The sequence below is a fragment of the Nannospalax galili genome, unplaced genomic scaffold, assembly GCF_000622305.1.
Source record: "Nannospalax galili isolate Female #2095 unplaced genomic scaffold, S.galili_v1.0 scaffold203, whole genome shotgun sequence".
Lineage (NCBI taxonomy): Eukaryota > Metazoa > Chordata > Mammalia > Rodentia > Spalacidae > Nannospalax > Nannospalax galili.
This window is the reverse complement of record NW_008351640.1, coordinates 2,804,002-2,825,560: the sequence shown is the minus strand read 5'-3', so window position 1 is coordinate 2,825,560 and position 21,559 is coordinate 2,804,002. Positions and strand designations below refer to the sequence as shown.

Here is a 21,559-nt window from a genome sequence, read left to right as displayed (position 1 = left end):
GAGCAGACAAGTGAGCTGGAATTGCTTTTGTTGCTGCCTGATAACTCAGAAGTTGGAACTGGCCTTGTGAGGGCTATCAATCCAAACATTTACACAGACAGCAGATCCAATAGAAATGCATGAGCTAAAATTTGTGTCTAGGAGCATTGATTTAGAAGTTCAAGAAATATCCTGAAAGTCATTTCACCTTCAAGTATTCTTATCTTCAGCCAAGTGTGCCTGTGCTGCTTGGGAGAACTGCTAAGAGTTCAGATGTAATTTTACATTTGGCAAAAAGCCAGCCACCAAAAGCAAGAGAGAAGTCAGAGTTCAGGCTTCTTTAGGCTTCCCTCACAACTGCCGAGTGGCTGCATTTTAATTTACTTTTTTTCCCAGACAAAAAGAGATTATCTGATTTGAGCCCCAAGCAATCACCACCCGACTTTTTTGGTTCCCCTGCTTGGCAAGAGCCTGCTATGGCCTGACTGAAATGTGTCAGAAGCAGGTATTGCTGCCACCTCCTGGCATAGCCCTGATGCCCTCCAGTCATTGAAAGCATCCTGCACAAAATGCTTCCTGACAGTGGGGCCCCAGCCACACAGAGAGATCAAGTGGAAAGGTACAGGGGTAAGAAGATTTGCTTAGAGGGGGAAGCTAAATCCATCCATCAATCTTTTCTTTATTGAGTCTCCATCTACAGAGATGTCAGCATGAGATAGGCTTTGAGGCAACCTACTTTCCCCTCAAAGTGATGCATATCAGTTGTATGGACTTGGGGTGACCCAGTATAATCTTACACAGAGTTCAGTGACCCAGTGTCCTCACACAGAGCAAAGATCTCCTAATTTGTGTCTGTGTGAGATGGTTTGAATGAAAATGTCGCCCAGAGGCTCCAAGTGTTAGGATATTTTGACCCCAGATGATGGTGCTGTTTTGGGAGGTTTTCGAAGGTGTGGCTATCCTGGAGGAAGCATGTCACAGGGGATGGGCTTAGAGAATTCTTAAGCCTTGCCAGATAGCCAGTTGCTCTCTTGCTTTCTGTACCTGCATGATGATGTGAGAGTTGAGCTTCTGCTCCTCCTCCAGCCACAATGCCTCCCTGCCATGACAGACTGTAATTCCCCTGGAACCGTGAGTTCAAATAAACTCTTCCTTCTATAAATTGCTTGGGTCAGTGTTTCCATCACAACAACAGAAAAGTGACTAATACAGTAATTGGTACCAGGAGTGGGGTGTTGAATGTGAAAAACCTGACCATGTGGGGTTTTGGAAGAATGTGGAAGACTTTGGAAGCTTGGGCTAGAAAAGCAATTGATTGCTGTAAGCAGAACTTAACAGGCCAGTCTAGTAGGTACCTGAAAGAAAGTAGTGCTGAGAACAATTTAGTTCCGGAGGGAAATAAGGATTTAAGCAGAACTTGGGATATTTTGGCAAAGAGTCTGGCTGGAGATTTTTTGGCCTGCAGCCAAAAAGCTTGCCTGAGGCTAAGTTGAAAAATAATGGACTAATTTCTTTGGTGGAAGAAATTTCAAGACAGCCTAATGTAGAAATGTTGGCATGGCTATTAATGGTGAATATTATGCAGATCTACAGTGAAAAAGAGCAAATGGGGCAGAAAAAAATACAATTTGGGTTGAAAAGAGCAATAGGAAGATAAATGTTGGAACCCTAGCATGTGATGGAGAGGATCCCACTGATAAGGAGATTAAAGTGATTAAGGTGGGGCATAGTGATTCAAACTTAAACAATGGAGAGAGTGCCTCCAGGGCAAGACCACACCCAGTTAAGCCTCCAACTTGTGAAAGGAAAATGCAGCAGGGGCCACTGAACAGAAAGCTTCTAAAATAGATAAAGCAGGCTGGGGTCCATCCCAAATTTGCAGTCAAACTTGGCAGTGTTGCTCAGCTAGTGCTGGCTTTGGAGGGATGAAAGATAGAAGAGTGAAGAGGTCATCAATTCTTCCTCTGAGGTTTCAGAGAGCTTTGGAGGCCAGGCAGTGTGAAGCAGGGTTGCCTCTGCCTAGAGAAAACCCTGATAGGCTGTGCATGAAGCTGTGAAGGTGAAGCCTGGTTGGCAATGAAGACCCCAAGAAATTCATGATGCCAGAGCTGTGAGGCATCTGCCAAGAAGACCTGCACACAGGGAGTGGTACCAGCCCAAGAGAGAGAGAGATGTGTGTTGCATGCAGCAAAGCTAGAGAGGCTGAGCCATCTAAGCCCTTTGGAAGTAAAGTCCCAGAAGTTGGACATGGAGCTACTGGATTTGGAGTTTTCCCTGCTGGTTTTTGGTCTTGTTTTGGTCCAGTATTTCCTTACTATGTCTCCATTCCTTCTGTTTGGAATGGTAATGTATATTCGGTTCCAGTATATGTTGAGAGTATGTAATTTGTCTTTTGATTTTATAGAGGCTTACAGTTAAGATATTTACCTGAATCCACTTTAAACTGTGGACTTTTGAATAGTATGGCGACTAATAATGACTATGGGAACTTTTAAAGTTGAACTAAAAGCATTTTGCATTTTATATGGTCATGAGCCTATGGGGGCCAGGGGGTGGAATGTGATGGTTTGAATGAAAATGTCCCCCAGAGGCTCCAAGTATTTGGACATTCTTTCCCCAGATGGTGGAGCTGTTTGGGGAGGTTTTAGAAGGTGTGGCTGTTCTGGAGGAAGCACATCACTGGGGGTGGGCTTAGAGAGTTCTTAAGCCTTGCCAGATCATCAGTTGCTCTCTTGCTTCCTGTGCCTGTGTGATGATGTGAGAGTTGAGCTTCTGCTTCTCCTCCAGCCACCTCCAGCCACTATGCCTCCCTGCCATGACAGACTGTAATTCTCCTGGAACCATAAGCTCAAATAAACTCTTCCTTCTATAAATTGCTTGGGTCAGTGTTTCTATCACAGCAACAGAAAAGTGACTAATACACTGTGTAAGGTAAGATGAGATAATTTAGATTTGAGCATCATAGCATCTGTATGGTTATGCAGAGGAGTCTTCCAGGTCCAGATGTCTCCAGCATTACTAGAGACTGTAACATTAAGTGCCTTACTTTGACTTTTATAGGCTCAACAACATCCAAGGAGTTTTTCTGGGATGAAGATGAGAGGAAAAGCGAATGTTTAGTCATATCCAATTTTTACCCTTCCTTTATATGTTTCACTTCTTGCTGGGTGAAAAAAAAGGCTTAAATTTGGATGATAAGATAGTCAAGATAAATGTATAGAAACTCAGAAATAAAAACATAAAAACAATCTTAGTTATGTGATACAGGGTATGTCTTGTGATTTAAAAAACAAACAAACAAACCAAAAATAAACTTAGCCATTGATTGACCATTGATTCATGTGTGTCTATTAATTCAAACATATCCACTCAAATTTTTGTTGAACGTCTATTCTGGATAAGTCCCTGTGGTTAATGGCAGACTACAATGGATCACTATCCTGGAAATTCCGTTTTGTTTTTCATTGTTTAAGAATTTTGTATAAAAAATGATGTGTTTTGATCAAATCCTCTCACCGCTCCTCAGTGTCCACAACCAAAGTAAACTTACTCTCCCTCCCTGAATTTAACCATTACTTTGTAAGGACATTTCATTGAGTAAGTTTCACCTCTCCATGCTCTTTCCCTGAGAAACAGTGACAATAGACTCTATAAGCTACACACTGAAGGTGATTTCAGTATGAAATGAAAAACTATCACAGTGAGTGTTACTTTGTGGAGTGGAGCAAACATTGCTTTACTTTCTTGTGCACATCAAAGGCCTCCATTTCTTTCACATCACCTAATTACTATTCCTAAGTAGATTTTGAAGGGCAAATGTCCTAGAGGCCGTGGTATTTTAAGATGAGTCAAATGGTTCTGTGTTGGTTAAGTCTGTCTGGGTAGAAGTGTGGTTAGGGGTGGTGGGGCATAGAAAACACTTTTGTTTTCTTAAAGTCAAACCTTGTTGACATGTTCCTGAGGTTTAAATTAAGCTCCGGAAGTGGGAAACTGTGGTTTTCCATTCCTTCGTTCTGTGCATTTGGGTGGGTAATATCAAGATGGCTGGTTAATGCTTGATGTGGAAGGGCAGTTCTTTTCTACAAGCAGTTCCCCTACCTCTTTATCTCTCCTGACCATTCTCCCCCTCTGTAATGTACCCACTCTGTTTCTGCTTGCTGTCCTCACTGGCAACCAACCAAGGTATTAACTGATAACCGATTCTTGTTGATTTTTTTTCCTGGTAAGATTTTTACACATATCATGAAACTTATTTAAAGCTCACTTGACAAAACTTATTTAAATTTTATTGTGTGAATGAATCTTTCCTGGAATGAATTGGGATTTATGAGAGGATGTGCAATTGAAAAGAACTAGTCTGTGAAAACAAGCTATCTTCATAGGAGTTCTGCAGGGTCATTGATTCATCTTTGACAGGATGGTGGCTTCATCCTAATTGAAGATGCTTGACTATGAGTGCCCACTTCCTCCCTCTACTGGTGTGTAAGAATATGGATATGGACTTGCATTCTCATTTTTCTTCCCTTCTGAGATACAGAAGAAATAGGCATAAGTGCCATATGTGGGCTGTAAGTAAAATTCTGACATCTGCCAAAAATTGTTTTTAAAATCTAGATTACATTTCATGAACTCTACCAGTTCCATATCTAATAGCTATCCCAAGATTGGCACACAAAGTTTCCTGTATTTCTACAAGTCTCTTATCATCCTATGTCAAGCTTGTGGGTCTTTAATTAGTCTCTATCTTTTTTAAAATTCTTAATTCTTTTATTCTTACACAATTTGTGGAATGGGGTTGAAATGATTGACATAATTTCGGTGTTGGTAAGAACTGGATTATAATACAACTGAAATGCAATAGTGAGCTGAAAATACACTTTTCTTATTATCTCTTCCTTTTTAGTTTTAATATAGTTAATAACCCCAAATTCATCTTGATTTCCTTTTCCTCCTTCACTCCTCTTATGAACACAGTTTTATCAGTCCTTTGTATGAGACTGGGCACATTTAAATCTTTTTCCTACTGAGACTTTGCCACTTGTGCTTTGGATTTCGGCTTCCTTCTTGATCCCGTGATCCAATTTGGATCTGCTGCACATGCGTCAACATTTCCTACTGAGAACATGTCAATCATCTTCTACTCTCAGGATATTGTTGAGTGGATGATTGTCATAAACCAGAACTCAGAACTATTCCAGAGAAAAGGATGCACTGTCACCCAAATAGAAAATGGAAAAACGTAAGCAGCTAGTTTATATGATGATTCTCACTTCATCTCCTTTTCTGTTTGTTTGTTATAGCTGTGATTCACATTCCATGGCATTCTAACTTTAAACTTTGTTTCTTTATAAGTGCTCTAATTATCATAGACTTTCCAGTCCTCTCTAACACCTCTTATTCCTTTTGCACTGATGACATGACTGATTCTGGCTACATTTAGGGCAACATGAACACTTTAGCACAAGTACAGCTCTGACATCTAGCTGCAGAGAAGCTGTAGGAAGAGAGAAGTTGAGGACCGGGTAGCAACTCAAAGTCAACGTGGCCTTTGCTGAGTCATACTTCCAAAATACAACTCTGAATACAGCACATTTTTCTTGAACTAAATGTAGACTATTTTTTGTTTTGTTTTGTTTTAACTCTACCCATCTCAACCTTTCAATGAACAACAGCATCAAAATGCTATAGCAATGTTCTGATGAGTTTTATAATGAGATTGTTATTCAGGCTTGATCATGTTATAGAAGCGACTTTCCAGGCCATAAACCACAGCAGAGAACTGAAGGTCTTGAAAGAGCACACCTGAATGGTGGTATGCATACAAACAACTGACTCCAATTTCTTGTCTCCCTTGGGACCAAGGTTGACAGGTGTTATTAAAAGAGCAGGCTTATAGGCAAATTCAGCCTTATATCTGGGGATGTGAGAAAATGAAACTAAATAAAATAAAATTTTGATTATTTTTTTTCAAATGGAGCTTCCTGGTAACTTCATTATTGATAAGTAGAAAGAAAAAGAAGTTCAAAAGTACAAAAATTAATATCCAACTTTCCTGTTAATGCCTAACACAAATCAGATGGCTGTTGCTAGCCAATGAAATGATATCCAAAGATAAATTCAAAATCCTTGATTAAATTCATTCTTCCCTCCCTCATGCCAGTTTGTATACCTTTGCCTTTTCTAGAAGCCGATTTGCAAAGCGCATTTGAAAAAAATCTTTTAATTTTACCTTAATTTATAAAGCTAACATTCTTGTTATAAAGTGGGGTTTAAGAACTCAGTTATTGAACTCCAGGCCCCTGAGGATACACATCTGTTGTGTCATCTTTTAGCTTAACAACCATTCTAACTGCTCCATTCCCCAGTTTTCTCTTTTATAAAATGGGAAGAACAAAAGTACCACCCTCCTACCATTGTTGCAAAAAATAAATAAGCTGATATTTGTAAAGTTTGTAGAAGAGTACATGGTAAATGTACAGTAAATGTCAGAAATAAAATTTCTGAAATCTCTTAAATGTAGAGACAGATGAAAACTAACATAACACCACTGTATGAACAAATCAACCACCTAGCAACCCAGTTCTAAATATCCTTAGCTCTTGTTTGGGAGAATTATGTACTTTTATGCATTTATGTATATCTGTGTATATACTGTACCATACTGTACCAAATCTGTCACAGCATAACCAGGGTTGTGCACCTTTATTTTGATTCGACATTTTCATTGCGTATTTTATATGTGATTAATTTTTTACCTTTTGAAATGCATAAAGTTTCAAATCAGAATGTTTAGGGAAATTGTTTATTCTGCTGCATTTACTTTGTGTTGAGAAACCCAGAGTGGCTACCTTTCTGAAACCTTATGTTCATCCTGAAGAACTCAGAGGATGTTCTTCTTTGCTCCTTCTCCCTCTTTTCCTGGTTGCTCTGATGATGAAAACAAAGACAGCATACTAGATGTGTATTTGGTAATTTGGGGCAAGATGGAGGGGCAGTAGTATAAACAGAAAGATCTATTTTGGAATATGAATAAAATATACATCTCATACTAGTGTAGAATGTAAAATTAAATAAGACTGGTATAGAATGTATACAGCATAGTATTCAATAACTTCTAATTAGTATTGGTAATATTGATATATCTTATTCATTACATCAGGAATGATCTACTAGGTAGACCTGAATTAATAAGAAAAAATACATTTAAATATTTAAGACTGCCTCAGTCTCTCTCAGATAGCCCTACTAATGAGAAAGCAAGGAATGGGATATACTGTCAATTGCAAAAACTCCCATAAACATATATCTCGGACTCTTACTGTTTCCTCTACAATACTTGGGGATATGAGTGAAAGGTTTGACTACAGGAGGCTGTTACCTAAAATAAGAAACTCCCACACCAATAGTGAACTGTGCTTGAGACACCAGCTAAGACTACCTCTAGTGTGACGGGCAATGTCCCTGTCTCTCACGGCTATAACTGACACCGGAGCTTTCTCATCTGAGTCCCAATTACACCCCTTCCTGATAATTGGGTAAGAGTAGACCAGAAGTGGATTTCCTAACATTTCATTACCCATATTCCCTTGCTTGGGTGCAATCAAATGAAGATGAAGGAACTAGTTTAGCTCTCCCTAGTATGTGCAGAAAGACTTGAAGTCTTGGTATGTTTAGTTTTGTATGTCATCCATGCTTGTCATCAACATGAGAAAAAGTCCCTCATACAAACTGTAGAATTTTAATGTTAAAAGAATAAGAGGCAAAGGAGGAATGTTTCATAGTAACTCTTCCCTACCTCTCCCTTTGCCTTGCATTCTACCTCTCCTTTCTCGCCATAATTTATGTATTGTTATGCCATCTCTCCAGCCCCATATGTAGTATCCTCAAACAAAAGAATGTTGATAGGAGAGAAAGAAGGAAAGGTGTTCTGGCTAGCTTTAGTTGTCAACTTGTCATGCCTGAGAAGGGGGAAGCTCAACTGAGGAAGTTCCTCTATAGGACTGACTTGTGGGCATGACTGTGAGGCATTTTCTTGATTGTTGAGTAATGTGGGAGAGGGCCTAATCCACTCTGGGTGGTGCCACCACTGAGCAGATGGTCCCTGGTTATATAAAAAAGCAGGCTGAATGCAGGTCAGGGGAGCAAGCCAGTAAGCAGCATTATTCCATGGACAGTACTTCAGTTCCTGTCTCCAGGTTCCTGCCCTGCTTAAGTCCCTGCCTTGACTTCTCTCAGTGATGAACTCACTTGGAAGACTAAGACAAAGTAAACTCTTTGCTCCACAAGTTGGTTTTGGTAAGAGTGTTTAAACTAGGACAAAGATGTGGTATGATGAGGGGAAGGAGAGTGGAGAATAGGAACAGGACCTACTTGAAAAGGTAGTAGTAAGATAATAGTGAGCCTCTTAGTTTGAATATCAAGACATTAGTTTCAGGCTGACCATTAAAAAACCCTTAAAGAGCTGTTCAAAAGTCATTATTTTCCATATTGATTTTGTCAGTACACTGCTTCAGTTGGCCAACTGTGCTTTATACATATGATATGTACAGATGCTATTTGTGAGGTTATTAGCAGAAGCACATTAATTGGTAGGGGAAATAAAGGCCTTAGGAAATGAACAAAGGGATCTGAAGAGATGACTCAGTGGTTAAGAGCACTGGCAGCTTTTGCAAAGGACCTAGACCCAGTTCTCATCATCCATATGATTGCTAACAACCACCTGTAACTCCAGTTCCAAAGGACCTGACACCTACTTCTGGCCTCCATGGATATTGCACAACACAGGCATGCTTGCATAAAGGCAGAGAAAACACACATAAACTAAAAATATATAAATCAAGAATAAATTTGAAAAAGAAATGAGCAAAGGAGATTTACCATTTATTCTCCCATCATTCCTCCTCTCTGTTCTCCCCACCTTCCCTCCTCCCCCCACCAGCCTTCCTTCCTACTTTGCTTGCTCCCTTCCTTTTTTCTTTCTAACAAACTTCTCTGCTTTTGAGTCAGAAGATTAAGGAACTTTGCTTTCAGCCTCCTTGCTGTTTCCCTGACCCAGCCAACTACTGCTTGGCTCTTTGACTTGTGGCTGCCTGCTTATAATATGCATTGCTTTACTGAAGATAGCCTGCTAGAGCTAGTGGATAAGGGAGATGTTGCTCCAACAAGACGAACACACCACTGAGGAATGCATCACGCAGGGAGACAAGACATATACATGATTCTGAAAAATTCAAATAAGAAGATGATAAATCTTGTGTGAGAATTGTGGATAAAGGGTTGAGACTATTTAGAGAAAGGAAATGTTCCCTTTCCTTTTCATTCTCAGTGACTGCTAGGAAATTGCAGAGGGAAATGGCTATTGGTCAAGGCTGAAATTACTTAAAGACTCGTGTTATTTGTTCACAGTAGCAGCTCTTGTGTGAAGCCTCCCTTCAGCTTTGAGTCTGATCACATTGATGGTGTTCCATTGACTAGCAAGAAGCTCTGGGCTTTCCTCGCCTCCCTCCCTCCTCTCCTTCCCTCTGTTCCTCAGTCCTTTACTCCTTCCCTTTCTCAGTCCTCCTACAGCTTCTTGCTGTTCTGATACCTCCTTATTTCTTTTTTGTCTCCTTGGTCTTCTTTTCCCACTCTATTCTCATTTATACCAATGATATCCCCAGCAAGCCAAGTATATAATATGATTTACTCTTTTTTATCTTTTTTAAATATTTTATTTATTATTTTTATTTTATGTGTATGAGTGCATGTGTGAGTGCACCTGTGTGATGCAATGCCACAGAGGTCAGAAGAGGGCTTCGGATTCCCCTGGAACTGGAGTTAAGAATGGTTCGCCATGTGGGTGGTGGGAATTGAACCTGCGTCTTCTGCAAGAGGAGTACTCAGTGCTCTTAACCGCTGAGCCATCTCTCCAGCCTCTGATTTACTCTTTAGAATAATACAATGATATAAATATTTTCATTGTACAAACTGTGTCCTTAGCAGCAGCACAAGTCGGGGAGGCTTGGTGACTCATTCAAGGCTGTGTGGGATGTGATACAGGAGGAGGTCACCAACCTCAGTCCCTCTGATGTAAGCTTGTGTTTATGCACAAAACTCTACCTCCTATCACCAGTCATATCCTTGGTGGGCTTCCAGTGTTGCCTGCGGTTAGCATTAGACATGAAACACTGCCTGTCTGACCCAACTACTAAAAGTATAAAATTCAAACCAATGGAAACATTATGGAAGCTGTGAAGCACAATTTCAGATGTCATTTCTACTGAACGTGTGCACCTGAATAAGTACATATGATACAGCAAACACAGGCACACATGACATGCACCTGGAAGCACCACTTAACAATCATAAAATCCAGTGAAGAAGCCACCATCGCCAAGGGTATACTCTTTGGTCAGCAGAGGCCCAGTGACAAACGCAAAGAGCAGGATGCTGCAAATAAAAGTGAAGAGGAGGCCAGCAGTGATGAGATAAAACCAGGAGCTGGCTGTAGTCCAACAGGAAATCATCCCAGAGTGTGCTCCCTCATGCCATGTATCAGCTGTATTGAATCAGTTCATGACACAAAGAACAGATTTCTGCTTTTGCTGTCAGCATCCCTCCCACTCAACACATGCCCGCTTTTACTACAGACCAGTGGATCTCAAGAAGAGGATGCGGTGGAAGGAGGTTTCTAACTGTGTACGTATGCTCCTAGAGCAAATGAGGAAACCACTGATCCTGTCCTCAAATTGCTATTCACGGTCTTTCTTTCCATTTTCCAATATGTACAGATGGGAATATTCATTTTGTAATAGATGATTATTTGTTACTAAAAAATTCTTTTAGAAATAATGCCTTACTAGATTTTTAAACCAGCTTTCAACTATTGAGTTATAGAAATCATAGGCTCTTGAACTTTAACCATTATTTTAATAGGTGAATTTTTCCAGATTTTAGGTAATTGACAGTATGTTGTTGCAATTATCTATTTAATTAGTTACAGTTCATTTCTTGTGTCTTTCCTAAAGAAAATGTGTCACATTACTGACTTGAGTGTGATCTGTCCCCTCCCAGCATGTGTCTGTCTTGTACTAATCCAACTATCTTCCATTTATCTGTATACACACAGATAAAGAGAAAAGCCGGGACAGAGAGACAGACACACAGAGAGATTTTCCATTCTGTTGCTAGCCAGATGTGACTAAAAATATCAATTTAGTCTTTTAAATCCAACTATATAAATCTCCAATTATAATGTCTTCAAATTATTAGTTTTTATGTCTTGCTTTACCTGGGCATGCCTTGTTTTGGCATTCTGTCTCTGCTGAGGGTATGACATAGTCCCTTAGTGGTCATTTAACTGACATTTCCAGGTCACCTGCTGGATGCTCAAGTCCTGCTCTTTGTGCCTGTGGTCCTGCCCTTGAAGACTCCTTGGTCTCCTGGGAGAGAAAGGGAAACAACCAGTGCTTACACCGCATTGTGATAAGTTGCATCCAAAGCAAGCCAACAGGCAGATATTGTTGGAACATGTTCTTCCAGGTCATCTACTGCACTAGGTATTTTATGAGAGTTTCTCAATTTAATGGTTACTAAACCCTGGGTGGTAGATATTATTATCTTTATAGATATGAAAACTAAGCATGCACCAATGAAATTATTGTTTCAGTAAAGCCTGGATAGGTGGTACTTTTATAATTAGTATACTTCAAATAACGATTTAAAAAGGGATGGCTTTTCCAGGGTATGGTGATCTGGTGAACCCCACAGATTAAGTAATGTCCTAGTTTAGAAAGAAAAAAGTTATCAATACCTTTAAACATGAAGAGACAAAGGGAGTGACAGGATACCAGAAACAAGAAGAGGGAATCTTTTAGAAATTACCTTAATAGAACTGGCATTTGTTCCAAGATCTCAGCGAGCACAGCCAACCTTTCAGAGAAGAGAGAGAACCCAAGGAACATGTGACCTACCCTTTCCTAGTACTCTCTTGAATTTCCTGCCCACATTCCGCAAGGGATCAAGTTGACTTCAAACTAGAGTGCAGAGGAGCCCGTTGAAGAAAGTAGATGGTGGGGGAACAAACACAAAACACCTGGAATATTTTGATGCTACTGAAGGCCATATTGCAGTTTAAGAGTGGAATAATTAATTTCCAATGAATTCCAGAATTTTCTCATTAGCTCTAGCTCAAGTATCAAAATGGGTTTGTGTGCTACTGTTAGTTCCCAATAGTTTCCATTTTGCCACATTAACAGACATTAGTACCATGGTTTCCTTCTACTCTTTTTATTAAACACCATTTTAAAAGTTAGCCTACAAAGTAATTGGTTTTATTGTGGTATTTTAATGCGTATATGTCATTGTACTTTTTTTTAACTCATTCACACACCCACACCTACATTCATACACTGTACTACTAACCCATTCAACCCATCCTCCTCCTGCATGTTGCCTTCCTTTCCCCCAGAGAGTGCCCTTTCTGCTTCCATCATGTATATTCTGTCGCTTTCTTTTCCAACATGTCTCCTCCCTCCCTTAATAGCTCTGGCTCTCCTCTTAGGGTCTCTTTTATACTTTCATGATCTACAAACACACACACACACACACACACACACACACACATGCAATTTAAATTTTTATTATGAATATAAGAGTAAACATGCGTTATTCATCTTTCTGAGACTGGCTTGTTTTGCTTGATATGTGAACTGCCTTTGAGTCCTTCTGGTATGTACCCAGATCTACTATTTTCTTTAAGCCATCTTCACTAGCTGAAGTCCTATTTCCAGTTTTATTCATACCATAACTGCTTCTTTATCTACCTTCTTCATTCAGATTAGGTGAAGAGAATTACCACAATCCATCAGTCTGTCCACGTATGCTTAACAAGTGAATGGATGAGTGTTTCAAGGGTATTTGGAAACTGACATTCCACTTCTTTCTTCCATTGAGAAAGCGCATCCAAGTGGCAGTGGAAATTGCAAGTGGCCTGTTCGACTCATGCTCTTTGTAATAAAATGAATAATAAAATATTTACTTGAAAGCACATAAACCTTACACTCTTACCAGGATTTTCACTCTTATTATTAAAAGACATGACCCATTATATACCTGATGCTGTTTTTATTTGACAAAACAGTCTTTATTCAAACAGATCAACTTTCAATACAATTTAACAATGATCTATAAAGCACCAGTTTCAGACCTAAGCATTTATGATTACAAGGTAAAGATTTCTATGCCTGTGAAGTGAGGGGAAATGGCAAGCAAATAGAGAAGCAGATAAGTCAGAGTATGGTTGAAGGAGGTTGTTATGTGACAAAGGGAGTTGGAGCTGGTCAAGGGTTTGGAAAGACTACACATAATATTTGGAACAACTGTTTACAGAAAGGCCTTTTGAGAAAGCGGCATTTGAATAAAAACCAGAAAGTCCTAAGGACAGGAGCCCCCATGGATATCTGGGAAAGGTGACTCATGAAGACAGGACAGTCACAATGTTTAGGGATTGCTCATGGCATACCCAGGCTTCCCCTGTGATAGAGACAAAGATAGTGAGGAAGAGAAACCAAGTCAAAGGTGAAGACAGCAGGAAGGAACGATCAGATAAAGCATGCCTGGACATTGGAAGAATTTTAGATTTTTATCTCAGTGAGATGAGCAGCCCAATGAATTTTGAAACAGAAGATTCCCCCAACATATATTTAAAGTTATTCTTTTCTTGAGAAAAGACTATCACAAGATAAAGGTAGAGTCTGGGATACATATTAAATAATAAAGTATATGTTACTAAAGGATAGTTTTTCAAAAGCGAGAGTTGGTAAAGGGCCTCGATTATATTCATGTCCCACTCTTCTGAAATCTTTTCCAACTCACTTCCCACCTCCCCAATCCTCCCATCACCCCCTCTTTTAATAACCCACTCCACTGAGTCCAATTTGTGCTGACCATGTATTCTTAGGTGTGGAATCATGCCCTGGAGTGTGGATTGATTTTTGATATGCCAACCTAGCTCTTGTAGTCCCTTTGTTTGATTATTGTGTTTAAGTCTGTTTATTTTATTTTTTTAAAAAATTATTTGTTATTTTTATTTTATGTGTATGAGTGTTATGCTGTATATAACTAAGTGCATCCTTGTAGTATAATGCCTGTGGAAGACAGAAGAGACTGTAGGATCAGATCCCCTGGAACTGGAGTTATAGACAGTTGTTAGCTGCCATGTGGGTGCTGGGATTCGAACCTGGGTCTTCTGCAAAACAATCAGTGTTTTTAACCACGGACCCATCTCTCCAGCCCCTATTACTTAGTCATTCATTGATTCAAGAAATTATTTTCTATTTACCATTATGTGTATATGTGTATGACTACGTCTGTGCACCTGTGCCTGCAGGAGACCATGGAGTTCAAAAATGAGCATCAGATTCCTTAGAGTTGGGCTTACATGCAGTTGTGAGCTGATGACACCTGACATGGGTTCTGGGAACTGAACCCAGGTCCTCTACAAGACCAGTGGGTATTCTTAAATTCTGAATCATCTCTGCAGCCCACAATTAATTACTTTAAAAAATTTAGCATAGGCTTACGCAGTGCCAGACACTTCTTAATCCTGGTAATAGAATAGTGAACAAAAGATATTCACCATGGACTCTTTGATCTTACAGAATAGCAAAGATGACAGTCTTAAGCATTAGGTCTCTTCAGCATTTAATGCCTCTTGTTTCCTACCTGAATTCTTCAAATTCTATAAAATTAGTTGTAGTTTTGTATCATTTTATGTTCAAACATGTCAAACTTACTCAATGACCTTATGTGAATATGGTCATTTATTTTTACCTGAAACATGTATCCTACTCTCTTCCCTATCCACTACATGATAATATGCCAATTAATATACCATCACCTTCTCCCCAACAATATATTCATACTTTGTCTTTGATATTTCTTTGTGTAATTCTGGGAATTGAACTGAGTTCTCACTGATGCTTGGTATGCATTATACCAATGCACTGCACCACTAGTCCTTTTTTTTGTTTGTGTGCCTTATATGCATGTGTACATGTTCATGAGTGTGTGCATGTGTGTGTTGATGTGGATTTGAACACATATATGTGTAAGCATGTAGGAGCCAAGTATTGGCATCAGGTGTCTCCATCAGTTGCTCTCTGACTTATTTTTTGAGACATGGTCTTTCACTAAGCCTGAAGCTCACTGATTCAGCTAAAGTGACTGGCAAGTGAGCTCCAATAATCCAACTGTCTCAGCTCCAGGGCTACAGATATGCACTGCCATGCCTGTCTTTTTCCATAGATGGTAGGTATCCACACTTATATCCTCATACTTGTGTGGCAAGCACTTTATTGACTAATCCATTTACCTAAACTCCAATTTTTACTTTGAGACAGGGTCTTTCCAAGTTGATTAGACTGGACTTAAACTTTCTATGTAGCCCAGGCTGGCCTTCTGGAACTCAGAATTCTCCTGGATTAGCCTTCTGAATGCAAGGATTACAGATGTTCAGCACCAAGTCTGTTTGACACTGTTCTCTATCATACTGATGTGAACTGTGAATGTGAGAGTCTACATTCCCACCTTTGGAACCATGTAGGTCAAGCCTTCTTTATTTGTCATCTAGATAGCCCCAGATTCTATTTCAAGGCATAGGAGATAGTAGTTGAATTCACACTTATAATGCTGATGGGATGAGGTATTCGGGGAGTTAAAAATAAGTTAAGTGAATGGAAAATTTGCTACAAAGAAAGAGGGGAACCTGTGAAAGAATTAGAGAGCAAGAGGTCAAATATAAAGAAGGGCCGGCATGCCATGACTATGAATCTATGCAAAGGAGATCTTGTGCTCTAGACATCAGGACCACCACTAAGGCCTTGAGATCCCTTTGTTTCCAGACACTTATCCAGGACAAGCCAACCTCTACATTTAATATGCCTGAAGAAAAGTTAACAATTCAGAAATTTTGTATCTAGATGTTGGGTAATTACCATCACTCTGCAGAGAAGTCAGTCTCCAATTTGAAGCTGCTTTAATGAAAAAATCTCTCAGCGTCCTCCAGAGGATGGAGTTCTGATTAGGATATTTCTCTCTATGACCAATATTTATCTCATTGCATTGGAGGGTGTTTCATCTGGGTAGAAGGTCTGAGAAATTTTACTGGCTAAGGGACAGATTTCCCAGAGAAAAAATACTCTGCTTTTCCTTATTCACCAGATTTCCTCGATGTTAGGTTAAGGCAGTCAAATAACTGGTTTGGCTACAGACTTTGAAAATTGCTTCAATTATCTAGACACCTTTCTGAATTTTCTTTTCAGTGTGCATTTAGCAGGGACATTAAGTCTCTTGTTTTCTGGATAAACAATATCAGGTAAGTCTAACTCAATCAAATCTATTATGCAATCACTACTTTATGATGTTTGGAAGCTGAGACACTGGAATTGTTTTGCATGAAAATGGCAGAGCTAGATGTATTCAGCAGACTGCCTTTCTCACTATATTCTTGATCATCAATCTGTCTGTCTTATTTTCACATAATTACTGCAGCAAGTCATAAGGAAGGAAAGGAAATTTAAGTTTGGAAATAGTAGATTTAGTATCACCTGCATCACGTAGTAGAACTGTGACTTTAATTAAAGTATTGGACCCTTCTATTTGAAGTGGAAATAATACTTATAAGTATTTGACCATTCCTCTGGGAAGATCAAGTGAGATAATGAATAGGAAAAATATTTTATAGGCTTTAATGCAATAAAATATCTGTTGGAATAGCTGTGACTCTCCTGCATTATGCGTTTTCCTTTGTCTCTGTATGATGAATTGTGATGTGGCCAAATTCTGTGCTGCTGCTGTGGTTGTAGGAAGGAAATGTAAATACAGACACACACATGCATGGGTACATACATACATACATACATACAGACAGACACACACACACACACACACACTCACATACACACACACGAGGCTCTTCCTGTAACTAATTGAAAAATATGGTTTTATGCAGGATCTCTCTCTCCCTCTCTCTTTCACACACACAAATGCATATGTGCTAATATGTGATATCAAGAGAATGCTTCCTTAGATTAATAGACTTCCAACAGACTGCAGTGAAAAGAGAGCAGGAATCGCTCATGTTTCTTTAGGATTTTAAGATAGGTCAGTTTCATTGAGATGGGTGTGAGTTCTGTTGCTAAATCAGCTCTTGATCTTCAATTTCATTTAAATCAATGAACTCTTCTTCAGGGATCATAGTCAACAGACATAAAAATAGCTTTACAATATAAATTTGAATTATCTTTATGTATGAGATGATTCATATAAAGTTTGTATTCTATACAAGTGACTAATTGCTAACCTTTTCAGGTTTTAAGCAGGGTGAATTCTTAACATAAAAGATAATAAAATATGCAATATTAATTTCTTTTTTAGTCTACCTAGGCAGAAGACTAAGATCATGGTGGTACCATCTCTCAGCTACCCCATATACATTTTAGTGTACACACCATTTTTCCTTGTCTTTTTCTTTTGTTTATTGTGTTTTGTTGTTAAACAATGTGAAATCAAGGAACGAATATAATTTGTGTGGTCATACACTTTTTAATAGAGGAGAACCTGAATTCTAGGGGTGTCTACATCCAGGACCTACACATTTACCTAGAATATGTTTCTTTCTCCCAAATTAAGAGAGGTGTACATGTCCTTACCCAGCAAAAGATGACAAAAACTTGATCCCATTACTTCCACCCTTCAGTGCCTGAGTATGAGGCAATACTCAGTGCCTGGGGGGAGGCACTATTCAATGCATGAGGGCCAGGCACTCCTAACTCAATTACTTCCCCAAAGTCTCACTTAAAAAATGTTTTATCTACATTTTTCATATGTATGTATGTAAATGCATTCATTTTTTCATTGCCCATGGAGGCCTGAAGAGGGAGTCAGATTCCCCTGGAACTGGAGTTACAGTTGATTATGAGCTGCCATCTGGGTACTGGGTACCAGACCCACATCCTCTGGAAGAGCAAACAGTGCCCTTAACCTCTGAGTCATCTCTCCATTTCCCCAAAGCTTCACTTTTAAGACCACCCCAAAGAGTATTAAATTTCAACATGCCTTTGGAATGGGCATATCCAAAGCCTACCAGAGTAGGTAGGAAGTTTATTAAATAGTTGTTAGTTACTTCTTAATAAATACTGTACCCTCAGTCCAGTGGGGGAAAGAAATATTTTGGCCAACACTGCAATGCATGGTGATATAGAAAAACGATAGTGGTAAGAATGTGAAATGTGGATCTATGGTGACCTGGGCTGAGAAACACTGAAATACTTCAGCTGATTAGAATAGATTAGATTGGTCTAGATTGGATTGTATTAGGTTATATTAATTCAGCCACAAGGTCATTGTATGTCCTGCAGTATGTGGATCACTCATAGAGGAAATTGCCTGCTAGTTTCCTCTCCTCTTTCTTGGGAGACCATTTCCGCACAGATGAAAGTCTCATTCTTTTATGTTACATATAACTCTACAATGTGATTAACATATATAAATGATCCAGTGTAAGGTATTTAGCACCTTAGGCACACTGGAAACCCTTTGAACATTGCTCTGTGAATTATGAAGTCTATATACAGCAGTTCTCTGTCTACATAAATGCCTTCGTTTCCAGTTATTCCTAAGTCTTTTCATTTATTCATAATTTTCCCTTCCTCATTAAGTTCTAATACCTTAAGTTCTTAGAGACAAATTTAATGCTGGACTTCTGAGTGGTTTTCTTCCATCTACTAATAAATTATATCAATACATAGAAAGAATAAACTTCAAGGCTGTAAGAATTAGTTTGACCAAGTTTGATCCTCTGCTTAAATTATTAAACTCTAGCAAACAATATAAATATTAATTTCTAAAATAGTCCTTGAATAACTTTTCTGAGAATATTTCAATGACCCAAAATATTTTCCTTTTAAGTGTAATATATTGTTAGATATCTTATCTGCAGATTCTAATTCAACATTTCCCAGCTCTACTTTGGGGAGCGTGAGGTTGCTTGAGCACACATGACATGAATGATGGGAGTCTTGATTGATTATCTCATGTATACCCCAAGCTTTCCCCAAGTAGGAAAATGCTGTTTGTTAGCATGTAAACAGCACTGAGACATACTGCAGGAACACTCTACTTTAAAGGCACAATCTCTCTCAAAGTCTGTAAACATGGTAACTGCTTTAGGTTATATCTATTTTCATTTAGAAAATACCTCCACTTATTTGTTACTCATGTGTTGAGAAGATAAAGTGGAATTTCTGGAGGCATAAATATAAAATCATAGTTTTCAGACAATTATTCTCTTTCTCATATCTTGGATTTCTAATTGCTTTATGACAACAATACAAGATTGCTGTGATTTCTCACAGCATCTCTCTGTCCTTGGATACATTAATGGCTGCCTCTGTTGGACCAGAGATATTTGCAGCATGGGTTCCCTGCCCTCACTTTTCCTCCATTGCTCCTTTCCTTTCCTCTCTGGTTATTTTTATTTGTCTTCTCTTTTCCTCTTTTAATGTAGCTTCATGGTGAGACTCTAGTTCACTGCAATAAGTAGTGTTACTTTCCCTGAAGATGTAATTTAGAGGCCTTGATTTAAAATAGGCACTGCAGATGTTTTGAGCAAGTGAGCCCTTTAAAGCATCTCCTTGGGTGAGCAAGGTCCTGTGCCTCTGTGTTTACCACGGGTGCGTAGTTAGCATCCAAATTAATGTGCAGCTATGACTGCCCTGCACAAAGCTGAGACTGTGGGATGACTCATTGCATAAAATGTTTTTTAAATTCCTCTAGCATTTCGTATGTGTGGACTGGATTCTGTGAAGATATATACACAGATCTTCAGAGGCTGAAGCCCACTCACACAAGCAGCCCCTTATTCGGTATTCTTGCAATATTATTACCCACAGGCAAAATGGGACTCTTAAACAGTTCTGCAAATTCAAGCTTTGCTTGGGCCACTCTATGCATTGCAATTTTTAAAACCATAACCAATTTTTCCTTTACACAAAAGAAATTAAATGTGTCTCATGATGAAAGCTCTAGCATTAGCTTGTGTCTGCAAAACGAAGGACACTTTGAAACTGCCCAAATTAATACTGTTGTAATTCACGAGTAACCAATGCTGCCCCAGAGCTGAGAAGAAACAACAGCAACAAAACCCATGTTTATCATCCGTAATTAGTTCCTTTAAGAAAATGCTGTGAAATGTGAATTTTGCAAGTGATGTTCATTTTATGTCTGTTTTAATAAAAGTGGGACAGTAAACTTGATCAAAGTTTACAGAATATAATCCATAATAAATAACAGATTATAATTCTCCATAATAGAAACATAAACAGAATCTCAATCAACAAATGTATGTATTCTTATTCCCATCCAGAATTATAGCCCATTGAGCATGCTTTATGAAACTGATGAACTCCAATACAAATGTATGCATATACTGTTGAATTTTTATACACATAGATTTAAATTCTTACTGAAATATACATATACATTGAAATTTGGTAAAAAATTATTAGGTCTCAGTTTATCTCAATACCTCTGGACCAATTTTCTCCTGCCATTCAAACACTTAACATAAAATTGTGTGTGTGTGTGTGTGTGTGTGTGTGTGTGTGTGTGTGTATGTGTGTGTGTGTGTATTTGGCTGGCTGGAGTTTGAACATAAAGCCTCACTTATGCTAGGCAAGTACTCTATCACTGAGCTACATCCTTAGTTCTGACATCAAAATTTTCATATATTATGATGATTGCATTTTTAGAAAATTTTTCAGATAATATTTATGCATGTATTAATGACTTGCATACCCTCCTGAGCCAGAAGTTTACCATCATAAAATACTATTTAAATTATTTTCAATAGAAAAGATTGTCCACACTTGGCAAGTGAGTTAATTAACAAGATCTGTGAGTTGTTATAGAATATGAGGGTCTTATTTATAGCTATCATGTTCTAGAAAGGCAATTTTCAATGCTATACATTCCTTAAATGTTATGGAGATGGACAGATGTTCATGAATGCAATAGACACCATAGGAATGCATATTCGTTCACCTTTATGGTTATTATGAGTTGAAATGCTCCATTGCAAAGTTATTTTATAAAGGGTTAGATTTTCTCTTGCAATAATTAAAAGGGAAAACCTGAAGTAAAATCTAAGACTCAGAGTGACGACAGTACATGGCCTTATATGAGGTAATCTGACGGTGGTGACTTTTAATTAAAAAGGAACTGCTGTATCATAGCAGCACTGATTTGATTTTGCCTACCTACCTTGCTCAGAAATTATACATTTAAAAGATGTAATTAACAGAAAATTAAAGATTCTCCTTCATTCTAAGTTATGTAATGGATTCCCTGCCCCTTCCCTTACCCAGCCCTGACTTCTCACAGTGTGGATCCTTTTAAGTTGGGATTTGACACCACATGAGTCAGTGACATTAATTAGCAAAGCAGGGTTCTGATCATTAACTCTGATATGATCTCCCCACCTGACCCTTCTCAGAGCAGGAGCATCTGGCTGAGTGAAAGGCAGAGAGTACTTGTCCTCCAT

General features: G+C 38.7%; 1 protein-coding gene across 3 annotated transcripts in view; it reads left to right on the top strand.

The window, feature by feature from the left end:
- The window catches only part of Lrrc4c (leucine rich repeat containing 4C), a 213,611-nt gene that overhangs the window by 139,173 nt on the left and 52,879 nt on the right, over positions 1 to 21,559 (top strand). Inside the window, exon 1 of one of the 3 annotated variants that reach the window (XM_008848551.3) lies at positions 11,349 to 11,516. The exons of the other annotated variants lie outside the window; for them this stretch is intronic. The gene's annotated coding sequence lies outside the window, so the exon portion shown is untranslated. Of the gene's footprint in view, positions 1 to 11,348; positions 11,517 to 21,559 lie in introns of those variants that run through there. 3 annotated transcript variants of the gene reach the window in all.